The sequence below is a fragment of the Pleurodeles waltl genome, chromosome 12 (assembly GCF_031143425.1).
Source record: "Pleurodeles waltl isolate 20211129_DDA chromosome 12, aPleWal1.hap1.20221129, whole genome shotgun sequence".
NCBI lineage: Eukaryota > Metazoa > Chordata > Amphibia > Caudata > Salamandridae > Pleurodeles > Pleurodeles waltl.
The window spans coordinates 208546724-208572474 of NC_090451.1; the positions used below are offsets into that span (position 1 = coordinate 208546724).

At 48.2% G+C, this 25751-nt stretch overlaps 1 protein-coding gene across 1 annotated transcript in view; it reads left to right on the forward strand.

Annotated features, from left to right (window-relative positions):
• The window catches only part of SPG7 (SPG7 matrix AAA peptidase subunit, paraplegin), a 462707-nt gene that overhangs the window by 183924 nt on the left and 253032 nt on the right, over positions 1-25751 (forward strand). The window lies entirely within an intron of this gene.

Genomic DNA, 25751 nt, shown 5'->3' on the forward strand with positions numbered 1-25751 from the left:
CACCTGTTAAAGGTGTGAGTGGAGCAGCATGAATTAATGAATGGATTGGTGATGGGCAGTGCAGACCATAATGATGAAAGTGTTGCTGGACATGGAGATTGTGTTGAATGGTGAGCAGTGAAGAGTTAGTTGGTATTAGCATGAGAAGGAGGTGGTAAAGTAGATTCCTGATGACAGATGATAATGACCTGCATCTCCTGATATTGCTGGGCCACCCTGAGATTGACAGTCACCCCTCATTTACACCCATAAGTCTCAAATGGAATTTACTGGCAACATCCTTCTTGGTTCTTCCTTCTGTCCTACAAAAACACTTTGTTCACACTGGCACCTACTGATCCCAGATGATTCCTATTGCCTGCAGAGGTTCTGAGGGTTCCATTGTTCCCTGTTATCTTCAACCTTTAATTTGAGGACCTTGGGGCTCTGCTCATGGATAATATTTACTGAAAACATCATCAAAATTGAACAATAGACCAATGGCACACTAATCTACATAAGTCTTCTTCTCTTCCAACATCTAGTTCATCAGCCTCTGCCTGCAGTTCATCCACTCTTCATTGTGTGCCTAAAACTCAACCCCATCAAAATAGAATTCATTCTACTGTCCAGAACCAAGCAACAACTAGTCCAAGCTTGGCTCAACAACATGAACCTAGACAGATTCAAACTCCAACTTTCACCCATTTGCAAGTTCTATGAATTTACTCTAGATACTGACCTTCCGCTCAAGAAAGACATAGCCATTCCTGCCAGAAAGCAACCATAGAGCAATTATTCATTCCCTCTTTGCACCCAGGATCTAGAACAGCATTCCTGTTTCCATCAGTTTTCCAACCCTGCCCCAGTTTAGGAAACAGCTGAAGGCATGCATCTTTAAAGAATGCTACACCATGACCAAGAAACAATCCATTTCTGCTGTGGGAAACCAATTACCTCTGTAATCATTGGCTCACTTTGTCTTTACCTTTGACCTTGTGAAGCGCTTCTCTGTCTTCTGATGGATACAACTACCTGTGGATTCCTCACCTCATGAATACTCCCATGGCGCCAGCATTCGACGGAAATCTTCTTACTAGTCTCTGCACGTCGACGAGGACGTCACTGTCTCGCACGCGACGCCGTCTGACGTCATACAGGCAATAAGAGGTCCTCGACGACGTGCGGACGTCAGTTCCCTTTTTTCTGTGCATTCGAAACGGTTATCTTCGAGGGAGCAACTGTTACTCTTGCGGTTACAGTGTATATCTTGCTGCGTACTCTTTCTCTGTGGAAATAATGTCGCAGAGAAAGTCTGGATTTAAGCCTTGTCGTGAGTGTGGAGGCAAGATGTCGGTGACGGATCCTCATTCCGATTGCCTTTGGTGTTTGAGCTCCGACCACGACGTCTCGACTTGTGATTCATGTCAGCACATGAATCCGAAGGCCCTTAAAGAACGTGAGGCGAAGCTGTTTATGGCCAAGTCAAAGGAGAAGCATCACAAGAAGTCTTCTCCAAGACATCGGCGTCATCGAGACTCCCGGCGCCGTAGAGAATCTCGGCGTCATTCAAGGGAGGCTCGTTCCAGGTCTCCGGATCGGCGCCGAAAGACATGGGAGGTCAGCCCCACGGTGACGCCGCATCCTTCGACGCCGTTGCCCTCTCCGGCGTCACCAACTTCGCCTGGACAGGCGTCGGTGATTGAGGTATTGGAGCCTCACATGTTTTCTCCGGCGCAGACGCCGAGGCCGGCGTCGGGGTCGCCTCCGAGACAGGCACCCCAGTATCCGGCTTTTCCCACCCCTGGAGCCGATAGTTCCGCATTCTTGAATGCGATGTATGCCATCTTCCAACAGATGGCTCCAGGGGGTGCTCCGGCTGGGCCTTTGGCCTTTTCTTTGGGTGATCCTGCGCCTCTTCGGCCGGCACCCTTTATGCCCTTTCTCCCGTTTGGGAACGTGGGCTCGGCGCCAGTGTCGGCGCCGGTGGCCGCTCCGGTGGCTTCGGAGGGATTGGCCCCAGGGATTTCCATCCCGTCGACGTCGAGATTTCGGCCTGTGACTCCGGTGGGTCCATCTGTTTCAGCTGCTCTTCAGTCGGCGCCGAAGTTACCCGTGGCGCCGGATGCGGCGTCGGTGGCTTCGGAAGATCGGCGCCGATCTCCGACTTCGGCGGAGGCATTGTCGACTCCGCGGATTGAGCAACGACTGCATTCAAGGAGGCGTGCTCTCCGGGTACTAGAAGAGCAGGAGTACCAACGAGCCCTAGAGGAAGGAGAGCTAGAGGACTCGGGTGATGGGCTGCGTGGACTGGAGTCGGCCAGTGGGCTGGACACTTCCCCTGAGTGGGACCTTTCGTCCCCGGGGGAATATACTGAGGAAGCTGCTTCCTTTCATACAGTGGTACGGAAGGCAGCTAGTTTTTTGGACCTGCCTTTGCCGGTGGTGGAGGCGAAACAAAACCTTTTGACGGAGGTGTTGCATCCGGCCTCAGCCGCGGCGGAGCCTCTGTTACCTTTTAATGACGCTCTGCTGGATCCGGTTTTAGAGGTGTGGAAGAGGCCGGCATCTTCCCCAGCAGTTCACAGAGCCGTGGCCAGGAGGTATCGGACGGCTCCAACTGATCCTGGTTTCCTATCTAGGCACCCTACACCGGAGAGCTTGGTAGTGCAGGCCTCCTGTTCGTCCAAGTCAGCGCCTGGTTCTTTCCCGACGGTGCCTGGGGACAGAGACTCAAAAAAGCTAGAGGCGCAGTCGAAGAAGATTTTTTCGTCCTGCAGTCTGGCGTTAAAAGCCACTAATGCGACCTGTATCCTGGGGAGGTATATTCATGCTCTGATGGATGACATCTCCTCTTCGTTTACAGAGCTTCCCCAGGGTCTTTTGGATCTTGTCTCTGATGCCCAGGCTGCTGCGACCCAAATTATCCAGACGGGACTGGATACCACCGACTCGGTAGCCAGAGCAATGGGCACAACTGTGGTGGAAAGGAGACAGGCCTGGCTCCGTAACTCGGGCTTTTCGGCAGATGTACAGTCCACATTGTTGGATCTCCCGTTTGATGGGGACAAACTGTTTGGGGCTAAGGCTGATTCGGCCTTGGAACGTTTTAAGGAGAGCAGGGCCACGGCTAAGTCGTTGGGACTCCAAGCTCCTTCTTCCACGGCCTCTTCCAGATTCTTCAGGAGGTTTCGTGGATTTGGGCGTGGCTCTTCCTCCTCTTCCTTTCGGGGAAGATATCAGCAACCTGCCTCTTCCCATCCCTATAGATCTTTTAGGGGGAGGGGTAGGGTCCGCACCAGGGGAGCCTCTCAGCAGCACTCTGCCTCTTCCTCATCCTCTGGCGGGGTGCAGCAGGGGAAGCAGCCTTAGGCTTCCACCATTTCCCACTCACTCCTCTCCTGTAGGGGGAAGATTACAGCATTTTCTCACCAAATGGGAGACTGTTACGTCGGACACTTGGGTTCTCAGTGTTGTGGGAAAAGGCTACACCCTTCCCTTTCGGGAGTTTCCGCCCCTCATCCCGCCCCGCCCTTCGTATTGTTCACAAGAACACCTCCTGTTGCTAGAACAGGAGGTAGAAGTCCTCCTTTTAAAGGGCGCGGTGGAGTTGGTCCCGGAGCAGGAAAGGGGTCAAGGAGTTTACTCAAGGTATTTCCTGATTCCCAAGAAGGATGGTCGTTTGAGACCAATTCTGGACCTGAGGATCTTGAATTGGTTCCTCAAGCAGGAAAAGTTCAAGATGCTGACCCTAGCACAGGTGCTTTTGGCGTTGAACATGGAAGACTGGATGGTGTCTGTCGACTTGCAGGATGCTTACTTTCATATCCCGATACTCAAGTCACACAGGAAGTATCTCCGGTTTGTGGTGGGATCGCAACACTACCAGTTTGCGGTCCTTCCGTTTGGTCTTACTTCAGCACCTCGAGTCTTCACGAAGGTGATGTCGGTGGTTGCGGCAGAGCTCAGAAGGAAGGGGATAGCAGTATTCCCTTACTTGGACGATTGGTTGATCAAAGCCAAGTCCCCGGAGCTTGTGTTGCGTCATCTGCAGTCAACAACCCAGTTGTTGTTCGACCTGGGCTTTTCGGTGAACGAGCCCAAATCTCACCTAGAGCCCTCTCAGCGCCTCCTGTTCATAGGGGCAGTACTGGATACAACATTGGGTCGGGCCTTTCCTCCGCCTCAGCGGATTCAAGATATTCAGGATTTGGTTCCAATGTTTCGAAATGGAGCGGTAGTTCCAGTCCTCAAGGTCCTTCGTCTGCTCGGTCTTTTTGCCTCCTGCATTCTGTTGGTCACGCATGCTCGCTGGCACATGAGGGCTCTTCAGTGGTGCCTCCGAAGGCAGTGGTCTCAACACAGAGGGGATCTAGAGGGTACTGTCAAGATCTCCAGAGATGCTGCTGTGGATTTGAAGTGGTGGATTGCAAGCAACAATCTTTCACAAGGAAAGCCGTTCCTGCAGTCGCCACCAGTGGCCACAGTCATAACGGATGCTTCCACTCTAGGGTGGGGAGCTCATCTGGGGGATCTGGAGATCAAAGGTCTTTGGTCTCCAGAGGAACAGATTTTTCACATCAATCTGTTAGAGTTACGGGCTGTACGTCTGGCTCTCAAGGCCTTCCTCCCTTCCCTTCGTGGTCCCGTCGGTACAGGTCCTAACGGACAATACTACCACGATGTGGTACATAAACAAGCAGGGAGGAGTGGGGTCGTACCTTCTCTGCAGAGAAGCTCTTCGACTATGGTCCTGGGCAAAGGACCATCGGATTTGCTTGATAGCAAACCATCTGGCCGGAGTCTTGAACGTGCGTGCGGACAGTCTCAGTCGCCACTTCTCGGCAGACCACGAGTGGCGTCTCCATCCAGATCAAGTCCGTTTAATCTTCCAGAAGTGGGGGTTTCCTCGGGTAGATCTGTTCGCCACTCGAGAGAACGCGCATTGTCCGTTGTTCTGCAGCCTTCAGTATCCGATGCAGGAAGCGTTGGGGGACGCGTTTCAAATGACCTGGTGCGGCCAGTTGCTTTACGCGTTTCCTCCCATACCCTTGATTCCTCGAGTATTGAGGAAGATTCGCCAAGACCGGGCTCTAGTAATCTTAATAGCTCCGGATTGGCCAAGGAGGGTGTGGTACTCCGACCTTCTCCAACTCTCAACGTGCCCGCCGCTCCGTCTCCCTTTCAGGGCAGACCTCCTCTCACAGTCGCAGGGGCAGGTTCTACACCCCAACCTCCAGAGTCTGCACCTACATGCCTGGAGATTGAACGGGGCAACCTGAGTTCCTTCTCTCTCCCGCCTGAGGTAGTGGATGTTATATTAGCGGCCAGGCGACACTCCACTAAATCTATCTACGCTAATAGGTGGTCTAAATTTGTTGCGTGGTGTGGAGAGAATCAGATTGATCCTTTACATGCTCATCTATCGGACGTTTTGTCTTTTGCTCTATCTCTGGCGCAGAAAGGTTGTGCAGTGGCTACCATTAAGGGTTATTTATCGGCCTTGTCAGCCTTCATATGTCTTCCAGACCAACCATCTTTATTTAAATCCCCTATTGTTATCAGATTCTTGAAAGGTCTTCTAAATCAATATCCTCCAAAGCCATTCGTTATGCCGCAATGGGATTTGTCCTTAGTCCTGACTTTCCTTATGGGGTCCCCTTTTGAACCTATGCATTCTTGCCCCTTGAGGTATTTGGTTTTAAAAACAGTCTTCCTGATAGCTATAACATCAGCAAGGAGAGTGAGTGAGTTGCAGGCCTTATCAGTAAAACCCCCTTATACAACTTTTTATGGGGATAAGGTGGTGTTGAGGACCAAGGCTGCTTTCCTCCCGAAGGTTGTTTCACCCTTCCATTTGGCTCAGGCAATTACTTTGTCCACGTTCTATCCTCCGCCTCATCCTTCCAAAGAGGAAGAAAGACTGCACCGTCTGGACCCAAAGAGAGCGTTGAGCTTCTTTATCGATAGAACAAAGGATTTCAGGCTGGAGGATCAGCTGTTTATTGGATACCTGGGCAAGAGGAGAGGAAAGGCAGTCCACAAGAGAACACTATCCAGGTGGGTTGTTCTTTGCATTAAAATATGTTACTCTTTGGCAAAGAAGGATCCTCCTGAGGGCATTAGAGCTCATTCCACCAGAGCTAAGTCGGCCACTTCGGCCTTAGCCAGAGGTGTTCCTGTGGTCGACATCTGCAAGGCCGCAACTTGGTCGTCCCTTCACACTTTTGCAAAACATTACTGTTTAGATTCTGAGGTTAGAAGGGACGGCCATTTTGCACGGTCAGTGCTGCAGGATTTCTTGGTTTGACCATTTAGGCACCCACCGCCGGGCGTGGTACTGCTTTGGGACTCTATTCATGAGGTGAGGAATCCACAGGTAGTTGTATCCATCAGAAGAACGAGTTACTTACCTTCGGTAACGACTTTTCTGGTGGATACATTAGCTACCTGTGGATTCCTCACGGTCCCACCCGCCTCCCCGTTGCCTTTATGGTCTTGCCAAGTAATCCTTGAGTGCGCTCCTCTTGGTCTTTGAGGGTGCAATAGATGTATATATATAATATATTTATATATATATAGGTATATGTGTATATATCTTTATGTATATACTTGGTGTGTGTATATATTTTAAAAGAGAGAGTTTTATATATATATATATATATATATATATATATGTACATAAAAAGATTTACAGTTATTCATACAATGTGGTGTATTTTTACAATATAATGGATGTTGCTTTGTTCTTTCATTGCATTGCCTGGTTGTTCTCATGCACGTAAAAAATGATTGGTACTGACGTCCGCACGTCGTCGAGGACCTCTTATTGCCTGTATGACGTCAGACGGCGTCGCGTGCGAGACAGTGACGTCCTCGTCGACGTGCAGAGACTAGTAAGAAGATTTCCGTCGAATGCTGGCGCCATGGGAGTATTCATGAGGTGAGGAATCCACAGGTAGCTAATGTATCCACCAGAAAAGTCGTTACCGAAGGTAAGTAACTCGTTCATCTGGGCTATACAAGTGCCACATACGTGTTCAAGCATACATAAATGCAGAAAGAGACAAGTAAAGCAGAGCTAGCTCTTCAACTTGAAAACAATTTTTCTGGGAGGGCAGTTAGCAGTGCTACTCTAGCTGAAGTGAGACTGAAGTAGTTTGGACTCTTGTTTCTAGATAACAGGAATGTAGGTATGGGAGCATCACAGAACTTGGTCAACGGCCAAAGAAGGATACAAATCTTGTGGTGATATTAGTGCAGAATTATTTCATTGCTAAGAGCCACGTGGAACAGTGTTATTTTTGCCAATATGGTAGGGCATCTAATAAAAGAATTTGAGAATTATGAAGATAAAGTTGCTTACCTGAAACACTACTAGTTTTCCATCCTGGGTATCTTCATTGATAGTCAAACATGCTTGACAAATTCACCACTGCATGAGTGAACCTTGGAACATCTTTTGTTTATTTTTCTTCCATGAAAACATCATCATAGAATGTCTTTGTCCATAATTTTATTTACAGATCTGAGGTATGTAGGCATAACAGAGGCCTTATTTATTTAATGAATGGTCAAAATAACTCTCTAGATTATCTTCATAGGCCTGCATTACAACATTTAAACACAGAAAAAATGACCCAGACTACTGTCAGTAGCATGATGGTGCAAAGTTCAGAATCTCCAAAAGGAGTGCTCTTCAAAAAGAAAACTACAAAACATATCATAGTGCCGGATGCCTTACTGTTAGTATGCGGAAACCACCTCAGTTGCCTGACAATTGAAGGCTTGAACTGAAGGACGTTCAACTTGTCCTTGTGGCTTTTCTACTCTTTCTGGAATAATAATAAATAATGATTTAAACAGACAACATCATTATCATGCCTTATATCAAGAACAGGAGGAAATTAGATCAAGACGTTTGTCTCTTCAAGTTCAAATGATGTGGTATTGACCAGAGGTATATCTCTGAGAGCAATCCCAGGAAATTAGAACCAACAAATTGATTCTCTTGGTCTACATCACGAGAAAAAGAAAAAATGGATCCTGAATGAGAAACTTGTACAAAACATCTGTTACGAATGGGGATTCCTAACATTAGTTTTTCAGCATGAGTCCGTTTCTGTATTCATGTGCTGTGCATGTATTCTGACAGAGGTTGGGTCTGGAAGCATATCCTGCCCTTCTCTCTTTTTCTTCTGTGTGTCGGCGTCATCGATGACCATTTGGTGGTAAGTCCATCCCTTTTTTTATGTCAAATTGCGCCCCAGAAGGGTCTGCTGTGTGGTCGTCACTTTCAGATTCTTTTTTCCTTTACTAAATCTGGAAGCACACCAGAAAATCTCCGAAGAATCTTGGAAGGTTTGCTGAAAGAAGAGAGAAAAAGTTGACTGAAAAGTTCTGAAAATCAAAGGAGGCCACACCAAACATGGAGACAAAGAAATGCTGAGACTTTGTGTCCAAGGCACAGAACAGAACTCTTTCGACAATGCCCTTTTTTATCAACTAGTCAACAGCATTTGTACATGCTTTTTCTCTAATTCCATTAATTCCTATAGTGATTGAAAAATTAAGCATTTCCAAGCTCAGAATGATCCTAATAGATTCAGATTGACTGAGGCAGCGGTGGTACCCGGATATGCTGGCATTGTCATGCACCAAAGGAGACTCCCTTGCAGACCAGATCTACTGACCAGATGTCAAGGCCAGGTTCAACCCCGAAGTTTGCAGTCCTTGAATTTGGATATATGGCTCCTGAAGTCAGTCAGTATGAACATCTAAATCTTCCTCTGGAATGCATAGACATACATAAAGATGCAAAACACCACAGACAATGCTATGCACTAAAATGGAAGAGTCTGTATATGGTGCCATAACCAGGGGCTTGATCCTATTTCATCTCAGGAAAAGGTACTACTACCTTATTTGCCATATCTAGCTAAATCAGAGTTACAAATCTATTCTACATAATATAAGGGCATATAGAAAGTTGAGACAGCAACTTTCATTTCTAAAGATTTTAATCATTAAAGATTTTTTGGAAGGACTTAAAATAGTTTTTCCACCACTGAAAAAAACCTTCTCTCGTAGGGGATTTCCATGTATAGTCATAAGCGTAGAATAATTCCCCACCCGCCTGCGGGGACCCCGGAGCACTTTTTCCAATATCACTTCTTAAGTGTCCCTGTTCGCCTTACTTTAGGATGGCTTATCAAGACACTTAAGAATGTTCCCATGCAGCCTATACAAAGGGCTACAGTGTTCAAGCTTCTTCATTCAGATTGTCATGGAAGTAAAAACATTACATGCTTGACAAATAAAAGCCATTTTCCAGACCAACCTCTTCCAAAAACTTCTTTTATTTCACAAAACCTCTAAGAAGGAGTGCAGAACGGTGTAGTCCATAGGCTGCCATTAGTAATGAAGAAAAAGGGATACTGTGCCTTTAAGAACAGCCAGTCCTCCAGTATCCCATCATGCCTAGAGAGAGGCTGTTACCTCAGCTTTTTTTTCTGGCACCTGCTGACAGGACCCTGGAGAATTGAACTCAACCTTTTTAGGTTTTTCCTTCAAAAATCTAGAGAAACTTTCAGAAAAAAGGCTTCATTCAACGTCTTTTGTCTTTGTCTACTACATTTTCAAGTTTTCTGACAGAAGTTTAAGTTTTTTTTAATCAAAAGGCCTTCCTTGTTTGACAAGCCCTAAATGTGGCAGAAAAAAGGCTAAAACAGACCCTCATGAGCTCTGTATTTGTCTGCCTTCATCACACATTCCTGCCTCCTGCAACATCTGCAAGATGTTCTCCAGGCGCACTTTACGGGACAGAGATAAAATTTGCCTTCAAGGGAGAGCAGAGAGAAGATGCCAAGGAACCAGTGGGACCTCTGAGCGAGAGGAAGGTCAGTCTTCCACCGGGGCTTATACCTCAGCCTCCAGTGGTTGTGGGAGGTCTACGAGACGCTCTTCAGGGCGAAAACGACATCCGTCCCGGTCGACGTCGAGAGGAGGTACGGCGCCGACATGTTCGCCGTGAGGTCTGGTTTGACGTCGTACAGAAGTCACCAGTCGACATCGAGGCACCGTACGACGGCGAAGACCCCAAGGCGCACGATGTCGAGGAGCAGATCGGCGACGTCGAGAGGTCGACGTAGACGTCATGGCTCGACGCCTCGCACAGCGTCGACGTCGAGACGGAGAGAGAGGTCGACGTCGAGGAGCCACAAGAGGCGGAGAATTTACTCCTCATCGGAGCGCTCTTCCTCAGTAGTGCTGCTGCCTTTGTCTCCTTCTTCTCGTCTTTCTCAGCCTAGGTCTCCTCCTCAAGAACTTCCGGCAACGCCGCCTCAGCCAACGGGCCTAGAGCTGCCACAACCAACGCCGCTCCCGGCACCTCAAGTACTGGTTAGTATACCGCCTAGACCGCGCTCTACATCGCACCACCATTCACGCCATGGCCATGACTCTTCCAGATCAAGATCGCACCGCTGATCGAGGCACAGATCAAGTTCGAGGGAATGTGAGAGAGACTCTTGGTCTTCCACCAGAGACTATTCACCTACGTTGTCGGACTCTCCTCCTCCTCGGTCCTCACCGGTGGATGACATCAACACCTTCCACGAGGTACTACTTTGAGGTACGTCGAAACTAAGTATACCGATGGTTGCCCCTACGCCATCGGCATCTGTAATCTTTGAAACACTTCAACAGCGGTCGGCTTCCAGACCCTTACTACCCCTAGTGCCGGGCCTCTTGGAGCCTGCTTTGGAGGTTTTCCTTACACCGGCATCGACAAGGCCTGCACCGTCCAGGCTGCAGAAGAAGTATCGCCCTCCGGAACAAGATCTGCTCTTCTTGCGCTCTGATCTGCCACCGGACTCAGTAGTTATTTTGGCGGTACACAAGGCTCACACAACTTCTCCGTCCTCCACCTCTCCTCCCGATAAGGAGAGTAAGTGATTGGACTCGACAGGCCGTAAAGTCTGTGCTTCAGCGGCATCCTCTATGAAAACGGTGAGCGCCACAGCCCTTTTGGGCAGGTACAATAGATCTTTGTGAGACTCCATCTTGCAGTTCGCAGAACATCTCCTAAGAGACCACAGAGAGGACTTCTTAGAAGTAGCTAAGAGGGCGCTATGGTCTCCAACCAAATCATAAGCGCGGCAGCAGATGCGTCGCTGCTTTCAGCACATTCGTACTGCCATGGTGTGACACTGAGGAGACACTCCTGGCTGCGGCTCACGTCATTAAAACCGGATGCGCAGCAAAGAATTTTGAATCTGCCATTTTCAGGATCCACATTATTCGGATCACACGCAGATGACGAAATGGCAAGAATGAAAGCGGAGGTGGACACATTGAAGGCAGTAGGATTGGACAAACCTAAAAAGCAACGTAGGTCCTTCCGTCCTTTCCATAGCCGCTACACCACGCAGAGGGTTCAAGCCCCTTGATGGGCCCCTAAGAGACCACACCAGCAGTACCAGCGGCCCTACAAGCACCAGCATAAGGCGCAGAGGGGACGATCAGCCCATCAGTCCACTCAGAGCACCCGACAGCCTACCACCTCAAAGCCCTGAGAATTTCCTCCCCCCAACTTCGTTAACCACTCCGGTGGGGGGAAGCGTTACCAATTGCCTGGTAGAGTGGGTCTTAGACATTGTACAGAATGGATATTGTCTCAGATTTTCATCACCACCTCCGGCCATCCCGCCAAGGCAGGCGACTGCACACCTCGATCTCCTAAAAGTCGGAAGTTTCCATCCTCCTTGAAAAGAGAGCAGTGGAATCGGTTCCCCTCAGCCAACAGGGGAAGGGTATCTACTCAAAATACTTTCTCATCCCAAAAAAGGACAAAAACGAATTCAGACCCATTCTGGACCTCAAAACGGCCAACAAATGGATCCGAAAGGAGAAGTTCAGGATGCTATCCTTATACCAGATATATCCTCAGATTCAGCAAGGAGACTGGCTTTGCTCAGTGAATCTACACGATGCATATTTCCACATCCCCATCGCAAAGAAACATTGGAAATTCCTGAGGTTTCTGGTAGGCCAAGATCACTTCCAGTATACGGTCCTACCATTCGGTCTCAAGTCTGCTCCCAGGACCTTTTCCAAGTGCATGTCGGTGGTGGCAGCTCACCTCCGTAGGAAACAAATCTTCATATACCCGTATCTCGACGACTGGTTATTCAAAGCATCCACTTATGCAGAAGTAAAATGGCATTTCCAGATGACCTGCGACCTTCTGTACCGATTAGGTCTTCATATCAACTTTCAAAAGTCAACGACAGTACCGGTCCAGAGGTTACATTACTTAGGAGCTACCATAGACACACTGCAGTCAAAAGTGTGTGTCCTTTGGAGGAACGACGCTTCTCTATTCTCTGGAAGTGTCGGGATCTCCGTTCAATGCGTCACCCAACAGTGCGGACAGTCTCCTCACTTCTCGGATCCATGGCATCCTGCATTTACCTGACACCCAACGGCCGCCTCCACATGCGTCTGCTTCAGGAATGCCTGGAGGACCAGTGGAATCAGTGGTCGGGGAGCTGGGAAGATCGAATTCGCCTCTCCACTCATGCAATCAGATCTCTAACTTGGTGGTGCTCTCCAACCAATTTCCTAAAGGGGATGCCATTCCGGGCACAGCCTCCGACGCAGGCTATGGTGACAGATGCCTCTCTCCTCAGATGGGGAGCTCATATGGATCACCTGCAAATACAAGGCAGATGGACACAGAAAGAATCGTTATACCACATCAATCTCCTAGAGCTACGAGCGGAACACCTAGCTCTCAAGGTGTTCCTACCCTCAATCACAGCAGACAACTTGCTAGTGCAGACAGACAATACCACCACTATGTTCTATCTGATCAAACAGGGGGGCACCAGATCCAGAATCCTGTCTCAGGAATCCCAGACAATATGACACTGGCTCCTAGCCAGGAAATTGAACATAGTGGCTACCCATCTGCCAGGGGTTCAGAACAGTCAAGTGGATGCCCTCAGCAGAGTTCTAGAAGAGAACCACGAGTGGGTGCTCAACGAAGACGTCACTCGAGACATTTTCCGTTTGTGGGGCACACCTTCTATCGACCTATTCGCCACAGAAGAAAACAGGAAATGCTGCGACTTCGCCGCCAGGTTTTACCACCCACAGTCGCAGGGCAATGCTCTGTGGATAGACTGGTCCAACAAATTTCTGTACGCCTTTCCACCGATTCCGCTGATCCCAGCAGTCCTCCTCAAACTGTCGATGACATCAGCCACAATGATCCTCATTGCACCACAGTGGCCGAGACAGTGGTGGTTCCCGGATCTTCTTCAGAGATCACTCCAGCCCCATCTCAGGCTACCCTGCAGACCGGACCTCCTGACGAAGTTCGGGGGACAAATGAAACATCCCAATCTCTCATCACTGAATTTGGTGGCATGGCTCCTGAGCTAGTCCAGTATGGTCACCTCAACCTGCCACAGGATTGTATGGCCATTTTAAAGGAGGCGAAGAGGCTGTCTACTTGTTCGGCGTACTCCTTTAAGTGGAAAAGATTCTGCATCTGGTGTTCTTCTAAAGGGATGGATCCGACATCTTGCAAAGAAGAGGTCATTCTGCCTTACTTGTTGCATCTGGCACGATAGGGGCCTACAGCTTTCTTCCATAAAAGTGCATTTGGCAGCCTTAACTGCTTATAGGAAGACTCCTTCGCAGACCTCTTTCTTCAGAATCCCAGTGATAAAAGATTTTCTAGAGGGGTTAAAGAAGGTCTTTCCCCCAATTAGACGCACTTCGCCACCATGGGAACTTAATGTGGTCCTTTCATGTTTAATGCAGCACCCATTTGAACCCATACACAAGGCATCCTTCCAACACCACACTTGGAAGACAGCCTTTCTAGTAGCGATCACTTCAACACGAAGAGTCAGTGAAATCCAGGCCCTCTGTGCTCACGAACCTTACACAATATTGAATTCTTCTAAAGTAGTCTTATGGACACATCCGAAGTTTCTGCCTAAGGTCCTATCCGACTTCCACATTAACCAGTCAATTTCCTTGCCCACATTCTTTCCAAACGCTTCCACCCCAGCTGAGAGGGCTCTCCATTCTCTGGATGTTAAGAGAGTATTGAAATTTTATCTAGATAAGACCAATCCTTTACGGAGAACTACACAACTGTTTGTTAATTACGGATCTGTACGTACTGGCTTAGCCACCTCCAAGCAATCAATAGCGAAATGGATAGTCTCTTTTATTTTATTGTGTTATCAACTAGCAAAGAAAACCTTATAGGTTAAGCCTAGAGCCCATTCCACCAGAGGAAAAGCGGCTACCACTGCTCTATTGCGCAGTATTCCTTTTGCAGAAATTTGTAAAGCTGCGACTTGGAAATCAGTTCACACCTTTACTAAACATTATTGTCTAGATTCGGATGCTAGAGCAGATGCTCAAGTAGGCCAGGCTTCTCTTAGAAACCTTTTTGCTTGAGAACATATGCATGGATTACTCTAACTGCTCCTCCGCTGGTTCTGGGATGGGCTTGGTATTCTATTCTACGCTTATGACTATACATGGAAATCCCCTACGAGAGAAGGTATAGTTTCTTACCTGTATCTCCAGTTCTCTCGTAGGGGTATTTCCATGATAGTCATATGCAACCCTCCCTCCTCCCCGGGGGAGCAGTTAGATGTCTTGATTACATTTATTCCGATTGTCAGCCAGTGACTACCTGCAAAAAGAACTGAGATATCAGCCTCTCTCTAGGCATGATGGGATACTGGAGGACTGGCTGTTCTTAAAAGCATGGCATCCCTTTTTTCTTCATTACTAATGACAGCCTATGGACTACACTGTTCTGCACTCCTTCTTAGAGGTTTTGTGAAATAAAAGAAGTTTTTGGAAGTAGTTGGTCTGGGAAATGGCTTTTATTTGTCAAGCATTTCATGTTTTTACTTCCAGGACAATCTGAATGAAGAAGCTTGAACACTGTAGCCCTTCCTATAGGCTGCATGGGAACATTATTAAGTGTCTTGACAAGCCTTCCTGAAGTAAGGCGAACAGGGACACTTAAGAAGTGATATTGGAAAAAGTGCTCCGGGGTCCCCGCAGGCGGGCGGGGAATTATTCTACGCTTATGACTATCATGGAAATACCCCTACGAGAGAACTGGAGTTACAAGTAAGAAAGTATACCTTCTGATGGATACACCTACCTGTGGATTCCTCACCAAAAGAATTCTCCCCTCGTGCAAGCCCTCGACGGAAATTTCTTCTAGCTCTGCACGTCGACGATGACGTCACAATCGCCCGACTCCACGCGACACCACATGACGTCATCCAGGCAATAAGAAGCCCTCGTCGACGTGCAGACGTCAGCTCCCTTTTTTCCGTGCCCGAATAACGGTTACTTCTTCGAGGCTCACAGGGAGCTACTGTTTCCAACGGCGGTTACGATGTCGCAACCTAGAAAATCCGGCTTTAAACCTTGTAGCCAGTGCGGGGGTCGAATGTCTGTTACCGACCCCCACGAAAACTGCCTCTGGTGCCTTAGTTCCGACCATGAGGTCGAGGCATGCGGTTCGTATCAACGCATGAACCCTAAGGCACTTAAAGAAAGGGAGGCGAAATTGTTCTTGGCCCGGTCCAAGAAGAAGAAGGAGAGGCGTCCTAGGAGGGAGTCTTCGTCGAGATCCTTGAGGTCTCGCCACCATCATAGTGGCTCTCCGCGCCGTCATGGATCTCGGCGCCGATCGAGCAAGGGACGGTCCAGATCGGCTTCTCCGTCGGCTCGGCGTCGTCCGACGTGGGAGATAAGCCCGACCGTCACCCCTCCGCCTCCGACGATCCCGACATCACCCGGGTCGGTCTTTGAGGTCGAGCCTCCCCAGAGGCCTGAAGGTTCTCCTGGCCAGGAGTTACCTGGACCCTCTTCGGCAGCTATGCCGGCGCCGGTGCAGCAGCAGCAGTACCCGGCTTTCCCGACTCCGGGATCGGACCCTGCGGCGTTTTTAAACGCCATGTATAACATCTTTGCTTCCATGACGCCGGGTGGAAGTCGTGCAGGTCCGTCTGGCCCTCTGGCCTATGATTTGGGTGTTCCGGCGTCTTACAGGTCGGTGCCGTTCACCCCGTTTTTGTCTGCTGCACCTGATGCGGCGCCGATGCCTATGACGTCGCCCAGGATTCCTACACCTGTTACGGCGCCGTCGGATTCGCCTCGGATCCAATCGACGTTAAAGACCCCTTTGGAGCCGGAACCTCTGGCTTCGGACGGATCCGAGGTTTTGCGCCGACGGAGATCTTCGGCGTCGGCCGACGCCTTGTCAACTCCAGGCTTGGAGTCAAGACTTAAGTCAAGACGTCTGGCTCTTCGTCTCTAGGAGGAAGAAGAGTACGCGAGGCAACACCTGGAGGAAGGTGAAGTCTTAGAGCCATCTGGTGACTTCCAAGGACTGGATTCAGCTAGTGGCCTTGACACTACCCCGGAATGGGATCTGGCTTCCCCTGGAGAGGTCATGGAGGAAGCTGCTTCATTCCACGCAGTCATTCGCAAGGCTGCAGATTTTTTGGACCTTCCCCTTCCTACCGCGGAAGTCAAGAGGAACTTGTTGACAGAGGTTCTGCATCCGGTGTCTGCTTCGGCTGAACCTCTTCTGCCTTTCAATGAGGTTTTGCTGGACCCCATTAAGGATATCTGGCTAAAGCCTGTGTCCACCACTACGGTCAACAGAGTGGTGGCTCGGCGGTACAGATCGGCGCCTGGGGATCCGGTGTTTCTTTCTAGACAACCAACTCCGGAGAGTCTAGTGGTGCAAGCCTCGTGTTCGTCTAGATCTTCTCCTGGTTTGTTTCCTGGAACCCCTGCGGACAGAGAGTCAAAAAAGATGGACCATACCGCTAAAAAGACATTTTCATCTTGCAGTATAGCCCTGAAATCTTCTAATGCAACATGCATACTAGGGCGTTACATCCATGCCCTTATGGAAGAGGCAAAGGGCCACCCTAATTTGTCCCAGGAGATGCTTCAACTTTTGGCAGATGCTCAGGCGGCTGCAACGCAAGTGATCCAGTCTGGGTTGGACACTTCAGATTCGGTGGCTAGGGCTATGGGCACGACCATAGTCTCTAGGAGGCAGTCTTGGCTTCGATCATCTGGCTTCTCTTCGGACGTCCAGGCCACACTCCTTGATCTTCCGTTTGATGGGGAGAAGCTCTTCGGCACAAAGGCTGACTCTGCCCTGGAACGTTTGAAAGAAAGCAGAGCGACTGCTAGGTCTTTGGGACTCCAGTCGTCGGCCTCATCCTCCTTCAGAGGCTTTCGGAGATTTAAGGGATTTGGACGTGGTTCCTTTCGGGGAAGATTACAAGGACTGCAACAATCTGTTTCTACCCTGCCGTACAGATCCTTCAGGGGCAGGGGCAGAGTCCGTACGAGAGGAGCCACCTTGCAGCACTCTGCCTCTTTCTCGGGAGGGGTGCAGCAAGGAAAGCAGCCGTAGTCCTCCACCACTCCCTGTCCACTTGTCTCCGGTAGGGGAGAGACTTGACCATTTTCTTCCAATGTGGGAGGTTATAACATCGGACTCCTGGGTCATTGACATTGTGAAGAAGGGGTACGCTCTTCCCTTTCGGGAATTCCCTCCTACTTTCCCTCCCCGCCCATCCTTCTGTTTGGAAGACCATCTTCTCCTATTACAGCAGGAGATAGTTTCTCTATTAGAAAAAGGTGCGATAGAGTTGGTTCCCGCGCAAGAGAGGGGTCAGGGGTGTTATTCAAGATACTTCCTGATTCCCAAAAAGTATGGTCGGCTGAGACCGATTTTGGACTTGAGGATTTTGAATTGGTTCCTCAAACAGGAAAAATTCAAAATGCTGACCCTCTCACAGGTTCTTTTGGCGTTGAACGAAGGAGACTGGATGGTGTCAGTCGATTTGCAGGACGCGTATTTTCATATACCGATCCTCAAATCGCACAGGAAGTATCTCCGGTTTGTAGTAGGATCGCAACATTATCAGTTTGCGGTCCTTCCTTTTGGTCTTACTTCAGCACCTCGAGTCTTCACGAAGGTGATGGCGGTGGTAGCAGCAGAGCTCAGAAAAAGGGGGATAGCTGTGTTTCCCTATCTGGACGATTGGTTGATCAAGGCCAAAACTCCGGAGCTCGTGCGGTGCCATCTCCAGTCGACGACTCAATTGTTGTACGACGTGGGTTTTTCAGTCAGTGTACCCAAATCTCACCTGGAGCCCTCTCAACGCCTCCTGTTCATAGGGGCAGTATTGGTCACGACACTGAATCTGGCCTTTCCTTCGCCCCAGCGGGTTCAGGACATCCAGGCATTGATTCCGATGTTTCGAAATGGAGCGGTAGTTCCAGTCCTCAAGGTCCTTCGTCTGCTCGGTCTGTTCGCTTCTTGCATACTGTTGGTCACTCATGCACGCTGGCACATGAGGGCTCTCCAGTGGTGCGTCCGCAAGCAGTGGTTTCAGCACAAAGGGGATCTCGAAGATTCGATCACCAGAGACACTGCAGTGGATCTTCAATGGTGGGCAGCGGTCGACAACCTGTCTCAAGGAATGCCGTTCTCGCTGCCGCCTCCAGTGGCCACGGTGGTAACGGATGCTTCCACTCTAGGGTGGGGAGCTCATCTGGGGGACCTGGAGATCAAAGGCCTTCGGTCTCCAGGGGAACAGAGATTACACATCAATCTGTTGGAGTTGCGGGCAGTACGTCTGGCACTCAAGGCCTTCCTCCCTTCCATTCGCGGTCAGTCAGTCCAAGTTCTAACGGACAACACGACCGCGATGTGGTATATAAACAAACAGGCAGGAGTGGGGTCGTATCTTCTCTGCAGAGAAGCTCTTCGTCTCTGGTCTTGGGTTCAAGACCACAAGATCTGCTTGATTGCACATCACTTGGCCGGGGTCCTGAATGTGCGTGCAGACATTCTCAGTCGACGCAGCTCGGTCGACCACGAGTGGCGTCTTCATCCAGTTCTAGTTCTGGATATCTTCAGGATGTGGGGATATCCGCAAATAGATCTGTTTGCCACTCAAGAGAATGTGCAGTGCCCGCTATTTTGCAGCCTCCAGTATCCGGTGCAAGGAGCATTGGGGGATGCGTTTCAGATGACCTGGAAGGGTCAGTTACTTTACGCGTTTCCCCCCATACCCTTGATTCCTCGAGTTCTCAGGAAGATCCCCCAAGACCGAGCCCAAGTCATCCTAATAGCTCCGGATTGGCCGAGAAGGGTCTGGTATTCGGACCTACTCCAACTCTCTCAGTGCCCTCCGCTCTGTCTCCCTTGCAGGGTGGACCTCCTCTCGCAGTCGCAGGGGCAGATTCTACACCCCCACCTCCAGAGCCTGCATCTTCATGCCTGGAGATTGAACGGGGCAATCGGAGTTCCTTTTCTCTCCATCCAGATGTGGTGGAAGTTATTCTATCGGCCAGGCGATCCTCCACCAAGTCAATCTATGCAAATCGTTGGGCTAAGTTTACAAGCTGGTGTGGAGAGAATAGTTTAGATCCTTTAAGAGCTGGTCTATCTGACATTTTGTCTTTTGCGCTCTATTTAGCACAGAAAGGTTTTTCAGTTGCCACTGTTAAAGGTTATCTGTCTGCACTATCTGCTTTTCTGTGCCTTCCTGATCAACCGCCCTTCTTTAAATCACCAATTGTTTTAAAGTTTCTAAAGGGACTCACTAATAAGTATCCGCCCACGCCATTCGTTATGCCTCAGTGGGACCTTAACTTAGTTTTAACTTTTCTTATGGGGGCCCCGTTTGAACCTATGCACTCTTGTTCTCTGCGGTTCCTAGTATTTAAAACAGTTTTCCTGGTGGCAATAACATCTACCAGAAGGGTTAGTGAGCTTCAGGCTCTCACTGTGGAAACCCCATACCTTTCCTTCTTCAAGGACAAAGTGGTGTTGAGGACCAAGGCGGCTTTCCTACAGAAGGTTGTTACACCCTTTTACCTGGGGCAGTCAATTACTCTCTCTTTCTTTTACCCTCCACCTCATCCATCCAAGGAGGAAGAGAGGCTCCACCGGCTGGATCCGCGAAGAGCACTGAGCTTCTACGTCGCCAGGACGAAAGAGTTCAGACAGGATGAACAGCTCTTCGTTGGATACGTGGGGAAGAGGATAGGTAGAGCGGTCAACAAGAGAACGCTATCCAGGTGGGCCATTCTATGTATTAAGATCTGCTATTCTTTGGCGAAGAGAGATCCACCTTTGGGGCTTCGTGCCCATTCCACCAGGGCCAAAGCAGCTTCATCAGCTTTGGCTGGAGGTGTTCCTGTGGCTGACATCTGCAGGGCAGCGACCTGGGCATCCCTCCATACTTTTGCCAAGCATTACTGTTTGGACTCTGGGGTCAGGAGGGATGGCCATTTTGCTCGCTCGGTCCTGCAAGATTTCTTGGTTTGACCATTTGGGCACCCGCCACCGGAGGTTATACTGCTTGGGGACTCTATTCTTTTGGTGAGGAATCCACAGGTAGGTGTATCCATCAGAAGAATAAGTTACTTACCTTCGGTGATGCTTTTTCTGGTGGATACAATAACTACTTGTGGATTCCTCACGGTCCCACCCTCCTCCCCGTTGCCTGACTGGTCAAACCAGGATCTCCTTGGGTGCGCATCCTTGGACTTGTATATATATGTATATAGTTTTTTCACGCATATAGTTGTGTTCTTTGTATATACTTTTCCTTGACAAGTTACAATAGTGTAAAGGATATTTCGAACTGGAATTGTACATATGTATATATATTTATTTATTTTTGTCTCAAAATGAGCATTCATAACTGTGGTTTTTATTGAGTTTTATATTAAATATTTCGTTTTCACCTATTCTGCATGAATATGTACTCTTTAGGTTGAACCTGTTCGCCTCTATGGCACGTAAAAAATGGTGATAACTGACGTCTGCACGTCGACAAGGGCTTCTTATTGCCTGGATGACGTCATGTGGTGTCGCGTGGAGTCGGGCAATTGTGACGTCATCGTCGACGTGCAGAGCTAGAAGAACTTTCCGTCGAAGGCTAGCACGAGGGGAGAATTCTTTTGGTGAGGAATCCACAGGTAGTTATTGTATCCACCAGAAAAAGCGTCACCGAAGGTAAGTAACTTATTCATCGCCGCCATTGGAGTCCAGCCTGGTAGTATCAAGATTGGTGAGCTCCCCTGTTGAGCTTATTAACTGAGCAACATTGCTGCATCTCACAAAACTACTTTTAAATTAGCCTTCACCTCCGCTAAACGAGTCATTGATTTACATGCTTTATCAGCAGTAAAACTGTTTATCTTTTGTAATTCCAATAGTTATTATAAGAGTTCATTCTTACCCAAAGTTGTCTGATTTCCACATCAGAGTATTACCTTGCTAATGTTCTTCTAGCACCCATCTATAGTAGTAGAGAGGGCTTTCCACTTGCTAGATATTAAGAGGGCCCTGCAGTTGTATCGAGGCAAACCTAAAGTGTTTAGAAAAACAGTTGCTTTTAAATTGTGTTCACGTTAGGCAAAGGCTGACCACTTCCAAATAATCCATAGCAAAGTGCATAGTAGCTTGTTATTTCCTCATGGTACCTGCTTTCGAACAAGTCATTACCTGAGAATTCAGCGCTCACTCCACAAGACGAAAAGCAGGTGCCACAGCATTGACAAGAAATATCCCTATTGCAGGTATTTGAAGAGCCACAGCATGAAACTCTGTCCATACATTCTCTAGACATAATTGTCTAGAGTCTGATGCCTGCTCAAGCAGTTGTCAAAGCAGGAGAATAAACTCTGTTGTAGAGAGTGACAAAGCCTTTTGCCATTTTTATGCAGAAAAGGGAGTAAGGAAATCTGGGTAGTTCCCATGTTTAGGTGAAGAACACGTCCTTTATATGGCTTACCCTACAACACCATCAACAATGAATCTGCTCGGCTTTAATGTCTGTTTCTCTAGTAGAGTTTTTAAGCAAAGGTTTAGCGCAATGCGATCCACACCGAGCTAGAGAGTGCCAAAGTGTTTAGTCATTTTTACAGCAAAATCTTTAAGGATAGGATTATCAAGTGCCATCCACGCCAAGGTGAAAAATGACAAAAGCCTTATTTGTTGCATGTGTTGCTGTAGATACACATGCTGTGTACACTCCTGATATATGATGTTGGCTCAGATGTTTACACCTTGATTTTCTTCGAAGACGTCTTTTGAGTCACAAGATCCAGTGACAACTCCTCTTCGATCAAGCTCTATCTTCAGATTGTTTTTGTCTGCCATTAGGCTTGGACCTGTGCGTCGTAGCTCACTATTGATGTTCTTCGCGAGGCCAACTCGAACGGTAGAAGCTGTCGTTGTTGTTTACCCTCTCTTCGACAAGGCCAGGATATCTATGAACAGTCGCTGGAACCTTGACTCGTAGACCACTCTGCCTTCTAATGGTACTGGAGAATATTCCAGGAGAGATGATGAAACTAATCCTATTTCGAAAGTGCCTGCAGTGCCACGCAAAGTACCTGCACAATGACCAACACCTGGTCTGCAAAAGGACCAGAACTGTGCAGCATGTCAACAGTGCAAATCCAAGAAAACTTCTAGGTAGTGTTGGGCATGTAGCCTTGCCCACAACATGGAGACCACCACTGGACAAGAGGTCTTGGAGGGAGACAAAATCATTGTCACTGACAAGGAAGCCATCTCGATATGTAGCTCACACTATGTAGCATCTGGGGACTCCAAAGTCTACAACAGAGTCAGCGATGAAGAACGGCAGCCATCCATCTCCATTCCACTGAGTCCAGATGTTGACCCAGGAATACCCACGAAGCCAAAGACCACGCCACGGGTCGTGAGTACTGTTACCCCTCTAGCTCACTCACACAAAGCACAACCACACCCTAGAGCAGATCTGCCCAGCATCTCAGACAAAGTCACAAGTCTTGGTGCTCTGTTACTTGGTGGTCCCAGTCAACACCGAGAGAAGGATTCGGAGCCAAAAAAAGGACAAAAGGCATCTCGATCCTAATTGAGCCCATAAACACAAATACAGCGCAGAGGCAATAAAACCAAAGACCTCAAGATGCAAAGTCACCCTGACAATGTCAGTGCAGCAAGGCATGGCGTCAAAGTCTACGGTGTCGAAGACACATAAACCATTGACTATAAGGGAGCTGTCTTTCAGGAGGCACTCCAAAAGCCCTTACAAGGACATTTCAGTCCAAAGCTCAAGTCTTCCATGAAAGACCCCGCATTCGAGAGACTGCAAGAAGTCCTTTGTTCACTCCAGAGAATAATAGATCTGCGAACTGGCAAACTAACTGCCCCAAGGAAGAGGAGGCTACAGTTTGAGGAACCCTTTCTACATTCACCAAAGAAGACATTGGTCAACAAAGCACTAGAACAACACCACCACCACCACCAATGCCACACAGCTCACCTGCACATTCTCTTCCATTGCAGTCATCTACACATTAAGCTGGGAATGTAAAACAATATTCTCCGGGGGATGATTTAGAGGGGCCTATTGACTACCCACAGAGTCCAGACAACATCTGTCTAGTGTTGATTCGTCCCACAGTTAATTTTTTCCTGCAGTGATGGAACAGCAACAATCTGCTGCAGGGAAAGGCTTTTAAGGACCAGCTTCCGCAAATGGTCATTACCACAGACGCTCCACTCACAGGCGAGGGGATGCACATGCCCGAAATGACAGTGCAAGGATTATGGACTGTTCAACAAAGATTTTATCACATCAGATACCTAGAACTCTTTGAAATTCAGCTGTCGTTGTAGGCCTTCCTATCACACATTTGTCACAAGGTTGTCCTTATAAAAACAGACAATACAGGGATGTATTACATTAAAAACAGGGAGGCTCTAATTCTGTAATGTTGTCTCAGCACAGAGCATATGGAAATGGGCATTGTGACATCACATTAACCTCCTGACAGAATATCTGCCAGGAGTAGACAATGACTTTGCAGACCACCTAAGCAGGATGCAGCAACAAGTCCACAAGTGGAAGCTCCACTTTCAAGGCTTCCACCTGTACATTCAATTGTAGAGAACACCATAGTTAGGTCTGTTCACAACATAGGGGAATGCAAAATGCCAACAATTCGCCTCTAGGTATCATCACTCACAGTCACTAGGCAATGTACTATGGATGAATACGTCATGGATATTTCTCACTCTAATTCTGGTGGCTTCAACATAGGCATGGCAACCATGGTGCACCACATTGCTCGAATTGTCATTGGCCCCTCACCGGAAGCTCCCCAATCGGTGGGATCTTCTCACACCACACCAAACCATAGCGTAATCAGACACCCTGTTCCAAAACAACTCAATCTAGCCATATGGCTCCTGATGTCCTAGAGTTTGGGTACTTAAATTTGCTAACATAATGTATGGACATTCTTAAAGAGGTGAGATGACCTACCACTAGGACATGCTATGCAGCTAAGTGAAAAAGGTTTGTCTGTTACCGCACAGCTCAACACATCGATCCTATGAACCCTACAGTTCAAAGCCTGTTATACTTCCTTTTACATCTCCAACACTCAGGTCTAGCTTACACATCCATACGTCCTCATCTTGTAGCCATAGCCCGAAACCTGCCAAACAAGGAACATCGTTCACTGTTTAAAATACCTGTTGCCAAAGCATTCATGGAAGGTCTGAAAAAGGTAATACCACCAAGAAAACCACCAGCCCCAGTATGGAATCTAAATGTAGTACTAACTAGTCTCACTTACATTACTGCCCACTTTAATGCCTTTTATGCAAAGTGCCGTTCTTAGTTGCAATTACTTCTTTGCGAAGAGTCAGTGAAACACAAAGGCTCATTTTACAAGAGCCGTTCTTCCAAATGCATGCAGACAGGGTAATCTTATGATCCAATTCAAAATGTTTACCTAAAGTTCTGCCGTCTTTCGATCTCAATCAAACTATTGAGCTGCTAGTTTTCTTTCCAAATCTGGGATCAGTAGCTCAAAGGGCAGCTACACACCTTAGATGTTAAAAGAACAATACTATACCACATTGACAGAATTAAATAATTTAGGAAAATACAACTAATATTCATAGCTTTCTCTATACCCAGACAGGATAATGCTGTATTCAAAGCAGGTATTGGCTAGATGGATAGTTGGATGCATTCAGACTTGCTATGCCAAAGCAAAAAGAACCCTACTAGTTTTCCCATTGGTACCTTCTGCTAGGAAGAAGCATGCATCGATGGCTTTCTTAGGGAACATTCCTACAGCTGACATATGCAAAGTAGTTACTAGGGCAACTCCACTCACATTTACCAAACACTACTATGCGAATGTCCTTGCATGCCAGCAAGCATGTGTAGGACAAGCTGTACTAAGAACTTTATTCCAAACAGCAGCAACACCCAGTTACTAGCTACTGCATGGGGAGAACTGCTTAGCAGTCTCTCCGCCGTGGGGTTCGAGCATGTGTGGTTTTGCTTTGTCTATTGACTTGCTTATTTTTTTTTTCCTTCCTTACTTTATTTCGATGGTATTGTCCTCAATCTCTCTTTCTTATCTTAGCTCTCTCCTCGTTTTGTCGGGTCAGACACCGTCTGACTGCCCTTCAGGGCGCCAGCGCCGGCTTCAAGACTACCTTCCATGCAGCACCAAAGGAAATGCTTCCCTGTGGAATGGACACCATTCTGCTTCTGTCAGTGCCACGCCAAATTTCCACACTCTTACCAGCATCTCGTGTGCAGTCTCTGCTGCTCCTCGGATCATCATGGGGCCAACTGTGACGCCTG